Source organism: Schistocerca serialis, chromosome 9 (assembly GCF_023864345.2).
Source record: "Schistocerca serialis cubense isolate TAMUIC-IGC-003099 chromosome 9, iqSchSeri2.2, whole genome shotgun sequence".
In the NCBI taxonomy this organism is placed as follows: domain Eukaryota; kingdom Metazoa; phylum Arthropoda; class Insecta; order Orthoptera; family Acrididae; genus Schistocerca; species Schistocerca serialis.
In genome coordinates, this window is record NC_064646.1 from 505,564,054 (window position 1) to 505,580,816 (window position 16,763).

Genomic DNA, 16,763 nt, shown 5'->3' on the forward strand with positions numbered 1-16,763 from the left:
AGCAAGGCCGTTTTGGTTAGTGTTACAAGGCCAGATCAGTCAATCATCCAGACTGTTACCCCTGCAACTACTGAAAAGGCTGCTGCCCCTCTTCAGGAACCACACATTTTGCCTCTCAACAGATACTTCTCCGTTGTGGTTGCACCTATGGTCTGGCTATCTGTATCCCTGAGGCACGCAAGCCTCCCCACCAAAGGTAAGGTCCATTGTTAATGGGGAGGGGCTCTTTAACCTCCCATTGTAATGGGTACAATAGCAAAGGAGACCTTTGTTGAGACGGTAGCCAGCTACTTGTGTCCCACTGGGGATCGCATCCTGAACACTCTGTGAGTATGACCAAGCTTCCACTGTTCCTCCAAAATCCCCAGTGATGGAGGAATCCTGGTTACAATCATCAGTGTAGTATAACTATTGTAACCGGGATTATTCCACCATTGGAGATTTTGGGGGATCATACTCACAAGAGTATTCAGGATGTGATCCCCATTGGCACACAAGTAGCTGGCTACCATCTTAATGGGAAGTTAAAGATTTGAATATTTTCATCATTTCTTGAATGGAGGGCATTTCGGACCTTTTAAGACCATAACGAAGACTGAAGAACACCTTACTTGCCCTTCCACTAATTCAGGTGTTAGGAAGTTCAATGAATATCAATCAGTCTGTCAAGTTCAGTTACGATTTTCGTCATGGTTTGTAACACACTACTTGGGAAGAGATGCCAATGCACAAACTGTTTGTCGAATATTTATGGCCGCTTGTATGCACTAAGTGTGTTAATAAGTACATTTTTGTTGTGGTGGATGTTTTCACGCGATTTATGTGGCTTGTCCCTTGTGGGGGTATGACTAAGTGTTGACGATAATGCAACAACCTTCACTTCTAGGGAATTTGGGGTATTTTGTTTTGGTAATGCCGTATGAGGCATCATCATCATCATCATCATGCCATACTATCATCAGCCGTTGTTTGCGGAACGTGTTATTCAGAACGTTACCTATCATCGCGAGACACAGAATTACTGGAATAAATCCGCCATTGCCTTAATTGTGCTTTCAATTCCACTGTGCATAAGGCGCGTAACACCACCCCTGCGAAACTGAAGCTTGTGGATGTAATTAACTCCCTGATATCCAACCTTTGCTCCATCACTGAAATGATCCTTACGACATCAAGAGAAATTAAGGCGATTAATAACATTTCTTTGGCAGTCTGGCGGAGGGCCCGCAGGCATAACGAAGAGGAAGAGACAAAATTTCTGCCAAGCTCTTGCCGCGTTAGTTGGACTGAGTCAAATTCTAAAGAGACCCACCAGGATTAACCTCCGAGCTATATTTTGTCCATTGGTAAACTCTATACGGTTCATTTTAGTCAACTCAAAGTTGATGCTTCTTCGAATGATAGTCAGGCCAGAGGAGCTCAGTAAGAACCGGAGGATGGTACTCAATCCCCACGGTCCCCTCCCACCATCTGCCCCACTCCAGGTTTGACTTTTAGTTGTCGGCATCGGCTCGGTCTCGGTCATTGACCACCGATAACAGCTGGAGGATGGCCAGTCAACGGAAGTAATGTAATCTGTTGTGTACTATTCTGTGCCGTACAGTTTTCTTGTCTTAACTGAAGCCATGTGGACGTTTCGTTCAAATTTTATTTATCTGCTCTCTTATCGAACAGGGCTCAGCAGTCTCCATTTAAAATAAACCTATGTACGTTACTAAACGTTTCTGACTGTCTACCTTATAGATATCCCTGTCTGTTGAGTCCAAGCCTAGTCTGTAATTTATCAGTATTATTTCTGCTGGCTTTGGTACTCGGGGTAACTTTACTACTTGTTGCTGAACCCTGCTGGACGTCGTTATTTAACTTTTATTTATATACCTTTTATGATTGTCTTTTATAGTAGCTAATTGCCTGTTCTCTTCTGATAACTACATGTTTATTATTGTTGGACTTTTCATTGTGGAACTTGTTATACTGAAATGTTTTTCCCTCTGTTTCAGTTCACACCACGCTTTATTTAATGTATGATGGAACAGAACCACGAGAGGGGGGTGAAATCAGTTATTTGTTATCTCAAAAATGGTTCAAATGGCTCTGAACACTATGCGACTTAACTTCGGAGGTCATCAGTCGCCTATAACTTAGAACTTATTAAACCTAACCAACCTAAGGACATCACACACATCAATGCCCGAGGCAGGATTCGAACCTGCGACCGTAGCAGTCGCTCGGTTCGAGACTGTAGCGACTAGAACCGCACGGCCACTCCGGCCGGCTTAATATATCAATTCGAAGTGTTCAGTTACTGATTATGAAGTTGTATTGCTCCTTTGTTTACACTCATCTGAACTTGTCAGACTTATCGTGTTAAAGAAATACGTAATAACTGTTTGGAGTACCCTTTTGAAACAAAATTGTCGTTTATAGTCCAACGTTTTTGCGGCCTTGCACCTTACCATTCCCATCCAAGAACCCGCTTGCTGTAGTATTTCAGCGTTTGCAGCTTATGTTGTCGAATATTTTCCACTAAGTGCCGAATAACATGATGGTGCGTTGATCAGCCTGGCTTACACTGATAATCGCTTTTGCTACATCTCCATCTACAGACATAATCCGCAATCCACCATATGGTGCGTGGTGGAGGTTACGTCGTACCACAACTAGCATTTTCTCTCCCTGTTCCACTCCCAAACAGAACTAGGGAAAAATGACTGCCTATATGCCTCTGTACGTACCCTAATCTCTCTTATCTTTGTGGTCTTTCCGCGAAATCTAAGTTGGCGGGAGTAAAATTGTACTGCAGCCAGCCTCAAATGCAGGTTCTCTAAATTTCCTCAGTAGTGATTCACGAAAAGAACGCCTCCTTTCCTCCAGAGACTCCCAGCCGAGTTCCTGAAGCATTTCCGTAACACTCGCGTGATGATCAAACCTACCAGCAACAAATCTAGCAGCCCGCCTCTGAATTGCTTCTATGTCCACCCTCAATCCGACCTGAAAGGGATCCCAAACGCTCGAGCAGTACTCAAGAATAGGTCGTATTAGTGTTTTATAAGTGGTCTCCTTTACAGATGAATCACATCTACCCAAAATTCTACCAATGAACCGAAGATGACTATCCGCCTTCCCCACAACTGCCATTACATGCTTGTCCCACTTCATATCGCTCTGCAATGTTACGCCCAAATATTTAATCGACGTGACTGTCTGAAGCGCTACACTACTAATGGAGTATTCAAACATTACGTGATTCTTTTTCCTATTCATATGCATTAATTTACATTTATCTATATTTAGAGGTAGCTGCCATTCCTTACACCAATCATAAATCCTGTCTAAGTCATCTTGTATCCTCCTACAGTCACTCAACGACCACACCTTCCCGTACACCACAGCATCATCAGCAAACAACCGCACATTGCTATCCACCCTATACAAAAAAACATTTATGTAGATAGAAAACAACAGCGGACCTACCACACTTCCCTGGGGCACACCAGATGATACCCTCACCTCCGATGGACACTCACCATCGAGGACAACGTACTGGGTTCTATTACTTAAGAAGTCTTCGAGCCACTCACATATTTGGGAACCAATCCCATATGCTTGTACCTTAGTTAGGAGTCTACAGTGGGGCACCGAGTCAAACGCTTTCCAGAAGTCAAGGAATATGGCATCCGTCTGATACACTTCATCCACGGTTCGAAAGATATCATGTGAAAAAAAGGCGAGTTGCGTTTCGCAGGAGCGATGCTTTCTAAAGCCGTGCTGATGCACGGACAGCAACTCCTCTGTCTCAAGGAAATTCATTATATTCGAACTGAGAATATGTTCGAGAATCCTGCAACAAACCGATGTTGAGGATATTGGTCGGTAATTTTGAGGATTCGTCCTTCTACTCTTCTTATATACAGGCGTCACCTGCGCTTTTTTCCAGTCGCTCGGGACTTTACGTTGGGCAAGAGATTCGCGATAAGTGCAAGCTAAGTAAGGAGCCGATGCAGTAGAGTACTCTACTTCTGAAGCCAGTTAATATGGTAATGATTCTTTGTTAGCACTATCATGCGTTACTTGTGACGACCTGCTGCAGGGTCGGTGTTTCGGGCAGCCGGTACGTGCTGCAGCTCGCGCTCGTGGCCTTGCGCGGCTTGTTTCTGTTAACGCCCACAGCGAGGCTGGCGCGCCGCCACGGCGGAGTTCAAACAAGCGGGAAGCGGCGGGCGCCACAAACAGGCTATCAGTATCAGCCGGCGGCCACAACGGCGCTCTGACGCCACCTCTCGCGGCCGCGCCTCCGCCGGAAACACACACACTGTACGTGCACGTAAACACACACTAGGTATTTCTGGCGCGCTTCCACAAAGGTCAGGGCTCGCAGATGCGCCTGGGAGGCGAGAAATCCCGATTCCGCTACACGAGCTTCACGCTAAAGACTGCACACGACTTTAAATGGGCAGTACGTTGATGAAGAGGTAGAGCTTTGTCGGACTAATCTGTGTCCTGCGCGACCTACACAGTTCCGAACCCGCATCTAGCCCACCAAAGGTGCAGGCGTATCCGTTCGTTATCACAAACATTGGATACTGACTGGCAGCAAGTGCACTCCAAACCTTTTGTCACATGCTCCCAATACTATTTCGCCTTACTGCTAACATCAGTTATTGCCTCCTCCTCCTCCCCCTTCCCCTCATGGTTTCTTCTGTTGTTGTGGCCTTTTGTTCGAAGACTGGTTTGAAGCAGCCCTTCACAGTAGTCTGTCCCCTTCACCTCTGTACAAGAGCTGCAACTATATCCATCACTTAAGCCTTCTTACTGTTTTCGAGAGTCAACCTCTTTCTAAAATTTGAACCCACCACACATCCTTCCATAATCAAGTCGACTATTCCTTGATGCCTCACGTTGTCCCATCCACCGATCACACCTTTCAGTAAAGTTGAATCCTAAATTTCTTTCCTCGCCAATTCTATTCAGTAGTTCTTCTAAATCCTGGAGGTTCCAGGCTCAATACCGGGTCAGAGAGTTAATTTTTCCCTCGTCCAGTCCTTCCAGGCTGCACAGCCACTCTGCGTATTTTCAAATTGGGTATCAGGGATCTTTCCCAGGGGTAAAAGGCTCCCACGTTTCCCACCCCCACCCTAGTGCAGCGGCAGATATAAGGCCTGCAGTCAGGGTGACAGTGCGGTCATGGGTTTCCTCCATAGACTTCACTTCTTATCTCTGTCGTATATCCGATCTACGTATCTAATGCTCAGCACCAAAATCGCAAAAGCTTCTATTCTCTTCGTGTCCGAACTGTTCATTGTCCATGTTTCAATTCCACAAAAGATTACACTGCAGCCAAATTACTGCAGAAAAGACTTCCTAATACTTAAATTTATATTGAACAACATATTTTCCGTTTGCGGAAGCTCTTGTCGTGCTACTACCACTATGCATTTTATATCCTGTCTATTTTGGCTATCGTCAGTTATTTTTCTACCAAACAGTAAATCTCATCTACTATTTAACAGTAGAAACTAATTCCTTTAGCAGTGCCTGATTTAACTCGGTCCCATTCCATTACCCTTTATATATTTTGGTTGACATTCATCTTACAACCTCTTTCCAGTTATTATCCATTCCGCTAAACTGATCCTCCAAGTCATTTGCTGTCTCGGACACAATTACAGTGTCATCGACAAACTTTAAGGTTTTTATTTTGTTTCTCTGAACTTTAGCCCTCTATCAGAATTTTTTTGTTACAGTGAGTACCGCTGGGATCAATATGACCCTAAGTAAGTAACACGGGATATAGTGGCAGCATTTTATTTATTTTAATGAACTGATATAAAAGCATAATGGATGCTTTTACATCACTTGTCGTAATCCTTTACCTTATAGATCCATACATTTAAAACAAAGCAGCTTATTACATTTAACACAAAAGAACAATGTTGTTTACAGGCAGAAGAAAAGCATCTTCTGCACGTTTCTGAGTTTTTTCTCTATCCACTGAACGTTCGCACAGGGAGCACCGTCCACATTTTGCCCCCATATGCACTTTTGCTGAAAGAGGAGAACTTCTGTTTTTCTGTACTAGACTTGTTCCTAGTTGCAGAAAAAATTCTCTTCTTTTGTAGTTGGTTTTTTTCCAGTCTGGATTTAAGTCCAGCCAAATTACGAAACCGTTTAGGGCACTAATATCCAAAATATTATAATAGGTAGGTACTAACTTGCCCATTGTGTCTACACCTGATTTAGTTGCATTATAGTGTAGGATTATAATAGGTTTTACTGCTTCACCGTCACCTATTTCCTCTCTGGAATGCATAGTACTCAACAATCTCACTATCTTACCATTTTCTAGGCAATGGGAGACTATTGTAGCTGATTCCTGGAATCCGAAGAGGCATGAAGCTGCAGTTCTTCCCCTTGCTTCGATAAATTCTGCAGGTAGTTCACGACGACTTTTTCTTAGTGTTTCTAGCAGAGTCATTTGTTTCCGTTCTAGTTCCTTTGCCAACTCCAAACTCGTAAAGAAATTATCTGTTGTGATATTTTTACCACTCCCATATAAATGATCTGTCAATTCTAACACTACTCTTTTTCCCTGATTTATTTCTCTAGGCTGGCCTTCGCCCTTTCCTGTGTACACCTGCAGATGCGTGACATAGTACTTAGAGCTGCCACATGCAGCCCATATCTTCATGCCATACTTTCCAGCTTTTGAGGGGATGTACTGGCGAAATGGACACCTACCCCTAAAAGCTACCAGCCGTTCATCAACTGTAATATTGTCGTGTGGTCCGTATGCATCGTGTAACGTGCTCATGTTCGAATAAATCCCTTATACGAGCCTGTTTATCAGGGCTACGATACTGTCGCCGGTCCTGAGCATCGTCAAACCCCTACAGCGCCATATTTCTGTAAAGCTGTTCCTAGCCATAGAACTATTGAAAACAGGTCAGCCATGTTCTTCGTTCGATAAATTCCATAAATTCACTATGCCCTCACTGTGCCCTTTGTACACTCGCGCAAGAATAGACACGCCAAAAAAGCATTCAAATTCTTCTCTATCAATATCTGTCCATTTGTTACCGAAAGTAATGTTTCCTTTTTTGTTGGTCCACATCAGAATAACCTGGTAAATGCCGGGCTTCATAAATAACTCAAATGTTCCCTACAGTATGCCTCGTGGGACCTGGAGCCGTCTTCAATATATTTCGTGCTGGCTGTTTCCCATGTAACCTAACAGGATTTTTCCCCATGTTTCATTTCCCTTTCTCGACCTGAAAAAACATGGGATTGCTATTTTATATATGTACTTACATATTATTATTATTATTAGTACTATATCTAAAGAAAGTATCGTCGAGTCAGGCGAAGGTGAATAAAGTATTCCTTCGAAGAGCAAGTCGATAATGCCAACGAAATTTAGTAAGAGCTAGAGACATACACTAAATGATATCCTCAGCGTACTCACCCTACACGTCGTACATTTAAACATGTGCATGATAAATTGAGAACAACTTCAACACATCGGAAACATATCCGGCAAAGGAAAGTTACTAACGAGGAATCGGAAATTGGTACTCTTGCCATCGTCGTTCGAGATTCTTGTGTTAGTTCGCGTCAGATCGGAAGGGAATCTGGCATGAGGCAGAGTAGTGTTGTTGGCGTTCTGCATCGCCATAAATATCATCCTTACCATATCAGTCTCCACCAAGAATTAACTGGTAAAGATTGCATCCGTCGCTTAGAAATCTGACGATGGGTTCAGATTCAAAGGGATGACACATTTATTAACTTGATTTTATTTGCTGACGAGGCTACATTCACGAACCATGGGAATGTTAGTTTTCATAACATGCATTATTTGGCAACTGAAAACCCATGTTGGCTGCGGCAAGTTGCACCCCAAATTAACCGTGGTCGGTGAATGTGTGGTGTGGTATTCTGGAGGACAGAATTGTAGGCCCCTATTTCATAGAAGGAAAACTTAATACTAGGAAGTACACCACATTCCTGCAAGAAACATTAGGTCTGTTATTGGAAGAAATAGCTTTACGAACAAGGAAGAGAATGTGGTATCAACACGATGGGTGTCCAGCACATTTTTCGATGATGGATAGAAATGAGTTGCAGAGACAATTCCCAAATCGTTGGTTTGGAGATGTGTCGAGGCGGCTCGTTCGTCAGACAAGACGCCTCTGGATTTTTTTTCTTGTGGGGATTCGTAAAAGACATTTTTTATAAAGCCGTTCCAACTACACATGAAGATATGTGAGAGAGAATTGTCAGAGCAAATGCTTCGATAAGAGCCGATGTGATAAGGAATACCACTCAATCCATGATAAGAAGATTGAAGCACTGCATTGATACCAATGGTCATCATTTCGAACACCTGTAAATGGACGTTCATGCCACCTATGCGACCTTCGTTGACCTTCAAAGACCTTACTATTACACATCATTGGATTCGTCTCGATTGTCGCTATCAGAAAATAAGTACCAAACCATAGCATCCCATTTAAAAAAACAAAGTTGACCTTCATATCTCTGAAGCGATCCCACCTAGCAACAAAACGTCATATCATGGCCCCCGTTGTCCCATGCAACTTTTGTCCCACAAACTTTTCAGCTCCTATCATACTTTTTGAGCTATTCTTGGTGGCAATAGTCAGTGACTCATCCTGTATAATTTGCATCTGTCATTTAGGAACGTCGGACATGTGATATTTCAATCTGTACTTGCGAATGGCTATAGAGGCGAATATGATTTTGTGAAATAAATGAACAGTAATTTACAGTTTAATGGTGGCAGGTTCTTTCAAAACGTTTGCGTAGGTAGCGAGAACGCCGCGAGTCCGCGGTTACACTTGCGAACTCGTGTACCCGCTCTCCAGTCTGAGCGAGTCGGACCCACTCGCACGCGACAGCAGACTCAGGTGACGAGTGGGTTGCACCGCCGATTCACGAGTCGAGTCCACTTTTCTACCCTTAAAGTAAGCTCTCCTACAGCTAGAGGTACATCTTCATAGTCTTTGTTTAGCTTGCTAACGACAGTGGTTACCTTTTTTACTGTCGAACACAACTGGTTTTGTGTGGCGTAAACACTTCTTTTCGCGTCTAAGATTTCCTTTATCTGTTACTGTACTAGATCATAATGGCCGTTGAAAGAATCTACCTCCTGTTCTAACTCCTTAATGTTACCCTTAACTTCAGAAATTACTTCATGCTTTACTTGTTTTTTTATATCATTCAATTTTTCGTCGATTTCAGTGCAAAAAGTTATGGCTAGGTCATGGAACTTCTGTAAGACCGCGTCTTACAAATCCTTGAATGCCTGCTTTTGTTCTTGTTTCCCTGTATTTAGATCTTGTGTAACAGTGTTTTGTTGCTGTTTCACCATGTTCATATCTTCCGTCAAATTATCAATTTTGGTACTGAAATTTTTGCTGATACTGTCTAATTTCGTGTTTATGTTAGATAATAAGTGCCATAGCAGTGCATCTGTTGTACTTCTTTCCACGTTAATGTTTGTGTTGTGAATCAGTGGTGTTTTAACGTGTTGTCAAGATTCATATCTGTATCGCTCTCCAATGTCTCATGTATGAGCTGTATATCACTCTGTGAGATGCGTGACATTGTCTCATCAATTGTAAACATTGTGTCGTCAAAGTTATTCTGCTGTGGACGGTCGCTATCATTTGACACACCTGTGACACTCTTCTCTAACCTACTTAAACCATCTGCAGAAGGCATGCATGGTGCCTGAACTTCAACTGTTCGTTCGCCCAATTCTACGCCATCTTGGCTGATTGCGGTTTTGCTATTGCGATCAACAATGGACATATATTTTTCTGTCATGTTATGTGAATATGAAAAATTAAAAATTTCACAGAAACGTTAAAATTTCATATGCTAATTATTGCATTTGATAACTGTAATTTACGAGATCTCAAAACTTGCTTTACGTCCATTATGATAAGCAAACTACTGTATCGCAATTCTTTATGTTTTACTGATCACACGTGTCACACTGAAAAATTCTTGTAAATTTTCCACCATAAAATTTAGGAGGAGAATAATAAGGAAAAGGTTTCTATCTACATCAAAAGAGGCGTTACCAAGCATAACTGTGCAAGCAACTTGCATAACCGTCCTATCTTTGCTGCGCTGAACAAAATGGAAAATTTTACATAACCTGTGTTCAATTCTTATTCCTTCCCCAAATTTTCTCCTCAATTTTTACCTTTTTGCTTTACTTGCTCCCCGTTGTGATTCAAGCAAACCGAAACTACAGACAATTAGAATTTATGACTAATCATGATGTCATAGAAATGTCTTACTATAACAATAGCTAAAAGAAACTACTTACAATCGGTGTCCTGAAGTCATGGCACTCAGTTCGCCAGTTGTATTATAATAATAAAAAGTAAATAAACTGAAAAAAGAATGTTGAAGTATAGTACATTTGCATTATTAGTAAATATTTCGCATCTACGAACGTAGGCTATTCGAACTTCCTCTCTTACATTTCAATTGTAGATGCAGGCAGCTGACTTCAAAGGGCACCAGTGTGTGTCAAAAAATGATGAAAATCCCCCTTACTTGGCACCGCTTCACTTCAATAAAAATACTTAATACTATTGTTAAGTCTTCTTATATTCAGACTCGCATATATCACATAACACTTGTAATACTTCATACTTCGAGCAATACATCTTAACCATCCTATATACGAGAGAGTCAAAACAAAATCATGTACAAAGAAAAATGATTTTTTTTTTTCATTTGAGTGCGCCTTACCGCGCATTCATATAAACGCCTTTGCCGAAGCTTATGGTCAATCACTGTTTCATTTTTGTTACATAAATTTTAACTTTACCATATCCGGTGGTCTTTCACCAAGTACCTACACAACTATCCCTTGCCTTAAGTGAACCACAAATAGTGAAAATGATCTACAGTCAGTGCGGGTAATGAAAGATGGCAGTGCTTTCTGGACAGACCACTGCCAAGGTAATACCCGTCAGGGATTTCCCATTTCTTTTTGTTTCGGTGAATATCATACAGTTTCATTCGCCTTTGGTGCATCTAAATTTTCCCTGATTGATATTAATCTGCTTGACTATTGGGGTTAGGGTAAAATACTGATTGATCACACAATACTTGAATGACTTGTATAGCATTAATAGAACTAAATTAGGCTGTAGAGACAGATTTTTGGATGCTGGAGGTGACTAGTGCGTTAGGGGCAGCTTCAGAACTTTCCTCGAGTAGCAAACGAGTTCTCCTCCGTCACTGAAATTTGCTATGGGCTCTGCAGGGCAGTGGTTTATGGGCCGCCATTCTGGCGATTGGGCTTGTTCCGCCAGCGGCCGAAGCAAGAGGGTGGGAACGCACTGGCTGAATGCGAAATGACACTTATTTAGAAACTGGAGGCGCCGGGCATCCTGACACTGGCCTAACCGCTTTATTAGCGAGTGGACGTGGTGTGGGAGTCTGGCCTCCTATCCCGTGTGCGGTTTCAGGTATTGCTGCGTCAGGCTGGCGCCCGGCTAATGTGTTTATTAGGAGAACAGCGTACCTTGTGAGACGGGTCGACCAAATTCTCTGGGTGTGGCGTTTCTTAGATACTGCCGCACCTCGCCAAGACGGCGCCCACTAAATCGTTTTATGGATGTGACGGAGCATCTTCCCACTAGGAGACTCCCCTCATCTTGTGAAATACGTCGGGGGTTGGCTGCAGGACATCCAGGCATTGTATGCTAGTTTTTCAGAGAACAAAATGTGTACTGCACTTTAGTCATTGGTTGAGGAAGATCTGGTCTCCGTGTTAGAAAATATGATTGGCACAGTAACTGCTGCCGGGCCATGACGGAATTAGTCAAGAACATCAGGTGGAATGGCTGGTTTTCAAAAGGTTTTGAGCAACGGGAGGGAAAGGACTTGCTTCTCGACTGTCACGGAGTAGAGTCGCTAGAGCTCTTCAGTTTCTAAAGAGAGAGCAGTTAGTTGTAAACACATCCGGACACCCGGGCGAAACTTCATATTTTCGCAGATGTGGGACAATCACCGGCAGATGTGGTGTCATCTCCTGCAGTACGTCACGCTACAGAACCTAGGTGCTTCCGCAGCACCCGCACGCAGATTTGACAAATTCAGAAGCCGATCAATCGTTTTCATGGCTATCCTTTTTTCATAGCAGCCTTGTACTCGCAGTAGTCACTCCCAGAGTCTATAGCATGCTTAATTATATTTAGACGTGAGGGACCAATCAGTGGAACAATACAGTGGAGTGCGCCTGACTATATTGGCATTCTTACAATCACAGTAGCCAGTCTCCTCTACACATACACTCCTGGAAATTGAAATAAGAACACCGTGAATTCATTGTCCCAGGAAGGGGAAACTTTATTGACACATTCCTGGGGTCAGATACATCACATGATCACACTGACAGAACCATAGGCACATAGACACAGGCAACAGAGCATGCACAATGTCGGCACTAGTACAGTGTATATCCACCTTTCGCAGCAATGCAGGCTGCTATTCTCCCATGGAGACGATCGTAGAGATGCTGGATGTAGTCCTGTGGAACGGTTTGCCATGCCATTTCCACCTGGCGCCTCAGTTGGACCAGCGTTCGTGCTGGACGTGCAGACCGCGTGAGACGACGCTTCATCCAGTCCCAAACATGCTCAATGGGGGACAGATCCGGAGATCTTGCAGGCCAGGGTAGTTGACTTACACCTTCTAGAGCACGTTGGGTGGCACGGGATACATGCGGACGTGCATTGTCCTGTTGGAACAGCAAGTTCCCTTGCCGGTCTGGGAATGGTAGAACGATGGGTTCGATGATGGTTTGGATGTACCGTGCACTATTCAGTTTCCCCTCGACGATCACCAGTGGTGTACGGCCAGTGTAGGAGATCGCTCCCCACACCATGATGCCGGGTGTTGGCCCTGTGTGCCTCGGTCGTATGCAGTCCTGATTGTGGCGCTCACCTGCACGGCGCCAAACACGCATACGACCATCATTGGCACCAAGGCAGAAGCGACTCTCATCGCTGAAGACGACACGTCTCCATTCGTCCCTCCATTCACGCCTGTCGCGACACCACTGGAGGCGGGCTGCACGATGTTGGGGCGTGAGCGGAAGACGGCCTAACGGTGTGCGGGACCGTAGCCCAGCTTCATGGAGACGGTTGCGAATGGTCCTCGCCGATACCCCAGGAGCAACAGTGTCCCTAATTTGCTGGGAAGTGGCGGTGCGGTCCCCTACGGCACTGCGTAGGATCCTACGGTCTTGGCGTGCATCCGTGCGTCGCTGCGGTCCGGTCCCAGGTCTACGGGCACGTGCACCTTCCGCCGACCACTGGCGACAACATCGATGTACTGTGGAGACCTCACGCCCCACGTGTTGAGCAATTCGGCGGTACGTCCACCCGACCTCCCTCATGCCCACTATACGCCCTCGCTCAAAGTCCGTCAACTGCACATACGGTTCACGTCCACGCTGTCGCGGCATGCTACCAGTGTTAAAGACTGCGATGGAGCTCCGTATGCCACGGCAAACTGGCTGACACTGACGGCGGCGGTGCACAAATGCTGCGCAGCTAGCGCCATTCGACGGCCAACACCGCGGTTCCTGGTGTGTCCGCTGTGCCGTGCGTGTGATCATTGCTTGTACAGCCCTCTCGCAGTGTCCGGAGCAAGTATGGTGGGTCTGACACACCGGTGTCAATGTGTTCTTTTTCCATTTCCAGGAGTGTATATTCCAGTCAGGTTCCCCATGTCTATTGCCGACCAACATGAGATCGTGTCAATGAAATGTCATACAGTTGAAGTTTCTGTTTATATGATTGTTTTTTCTTGACCTTGATATTACTTAATAAATCTCTTTATGATATTGTAGGTCCTCATTAATTTTTCAATGACACCCATTCTCATTCCCTATGATACCACTGACTTCGTTGTGGGTTTTTAGGCATTAAATTATGTCAAGTTAGCCAACTCATTAGGTGATCCACACACTATCTAACGGATGTCAGATTTTCTTGCGCTATTAATAAACGTGGCACCTATTGAGATGTGATGGTTATGACTTTTTATTTGTTTGGCAGACGGAGAACTGCCGCCACCATAGGCTATGTTGCAGTACAACTGACCGACACTAGAGATACAGACTAGTATTCTCATTCCAGTACCGTAACTGCCGTTCCGCAAAGACTGTTCTGTACCACTCATACTCGCATCACCCATCCAATTACACACAATTTCTGTAGATTCAGGCCCACTGAGGAGATTAGCAATCCTTTTTTGTTGCATAGCACATGCGAGCCTGATACATTTGAGAGTATTTTGGTGACAGTTAAGAAGAAGAAGGACAAGAAGAAACATGCAATTAATTCATAATGCAGCTCCAGACAGAAGGGTTTTGAATCATTTTATGTAATTCACTTGTGCTATCAATTCTGTAGTTGTTGTTGTGGTCTTCAGTCCTGAGAGTGGTTTGATGCAGCTCTCCATGCTACTCTATCCTGTGCAAGCTTCTTCATCTCCCATTACCTCTTGCAGCCTACATCCTTCTGAATCTGCTTAGTGTATTCATCTCTTGGTCTCCCTCTACGATTTTTACACTCCACGCTGCCCTCCGTTAATAAATTGGTGATCCCTCGATGTCTCAGAACATGTCCTACCAACCGATCCCTTCTTCTAGTCAAGTTCAATTCTGTAATATGGTTGTAATATTTTGATTCCATACCAAGACGTACTGAAAACACAATCACACCCTCCTAAGGCTGCACAGTTCTGCACTTAAACGTCCTGTAATCTTAAAGCAGTGTGGTTTCCGATACATTGGTCACATGAAATGCAATGCTGTTAATACTCCGAAGAAGGAAGTATATTTCCAACAACTAAAATACGTTCAGCTGCAAGTTTTATATCCCACTCACTATGGAGAGAAACTTCAAGATAATAAAACTACTTCCATCTACACCAAAGAAAAAAAAAGTAGATTCTATGTTAGATATGTACTATATAGCTTTCCAGGTAGCTATAGCGCCCACTGTTCACATCCGATTACAGTTCGGAAGTTATACCGTGCTCCCGTCAGTAGCAATGGGAAACGCAAGAGACAACGACTTCTTATGAGGAAATAGACAAATGCATAGCAGCGACGTTCGACATCTGAAATTACAGGCTATGCTGCACTAACAGCTTTATCAGAAAACAGTTTCTTTCACACACAGCATCTGTCAGTTATATACACAGAGATTGCAGTACCTTGCACATCTAAGCCACTGACTTATAATCACGGCAACCAAGAAACTGAAGACTCCATATATGTTCATAATATCGCAGGGAAATGGAGTACTTTGCATAGACCGTCGCTGACCTGAAGGAGGGTACCAAAATTGGTTTCCCAGCGGTTTGGTGGACATGATTCACCACACGTGCATTGGAAGTCGTCTGCTGAGTGTCATATGGAGCGGTTTCCTGTTAACGACTGCAGGTGGATAGGATTCTATGTCACACACAGAACATGCAGTTGTATACAAGTCAAACCCAAGTTATATCACACAAATGAAACAGTTCAAGAGAACAAAGGAAAAATTGGTTAAATCTGCGATAAATGACCTGCCACAATGTATCATTAAGCACACTCACTACAGCACCACTCGACCAGTTAACCCATCTACTTTCAATCATCCTTTAACGCAGGTGCACGTCAGTTTGGTCGCACATGGTTTTCCTTTCTAGGAAAGCATTCAACGCAGAGGTCAACTTGCATGTACTCCTGTTACCTCAGTAGTCACACAGCAGAATGTGGTTAAAAACGATGCAGTGATGTTCTGTAAGGTATCTGCTAGCTGACACCCCATGGTTGTGACTGGTAAAGAATACACAGAAGCGCATTGTAAATATTCTTTGCTAGAGTTTAAAACACTTAAACACTCTTGAACAAGGTCAAACATGAGAGCCATTCTGTAGCTGTATTTTGCAGCACCCACGCTGGTAACACAATACTCTTTAGCGAAGGAGGATGTAAAGTTAATCTTAGCCACAAGCCCAGATACTTTATAAAAATCTATAAGGTGGTTGCCGATAACTTTGGTGTCACAGCTGGGCCTGTGATCCGACATATACACTCCTGGAAATGGAAAAAAGAACACATTGACGCCGGTGTGTCAGACCCACCATACTTGCTCCGGACACTGCGAGAGGGCTGTACAAGCAATGATCACACGCACGGCACAGCGGACACACCAGGAACCGCGGTGTTGGCCGTCGAATGGCGCTAGCTGCGCAGCATTTGTGCACCGCCGCCGTCAGTGTCAGCCAGTTTGCCGTGGCATACGGAGCTCCATCGCAGTCTTTAACACTGGTAGCATGCCGTGACAGCGTGGACGTGAACCGTATGTGCAGTTCACGGACTTTGAGCGAGGGCGTATAGTGGGCATGAGGGAGGCCGGGTGGACGTACCGCCGAATTGCTCAACACGTGGGGCGTGAGGTCTCCACAGTACATCGATGTTGTCGCCAGTGGTCGGCGGAAGGTGCACGTGCCCGTCGACCTGGGACCGGACCGCAGCGACGCACGGATGCACGCCAAGACCGTAGGATCGTACACAGTGCCGTAGGGGACCGCACCGCCACTTCCCAGCAAATTAGGGACACTGTTGCTCCTGGGGTATCGGCGAGGACCATTCGCAACCGTCTCCATGAAGCTGGGCTACGGTCCCGCACACCGTTAGGCCGTCTTCCGCT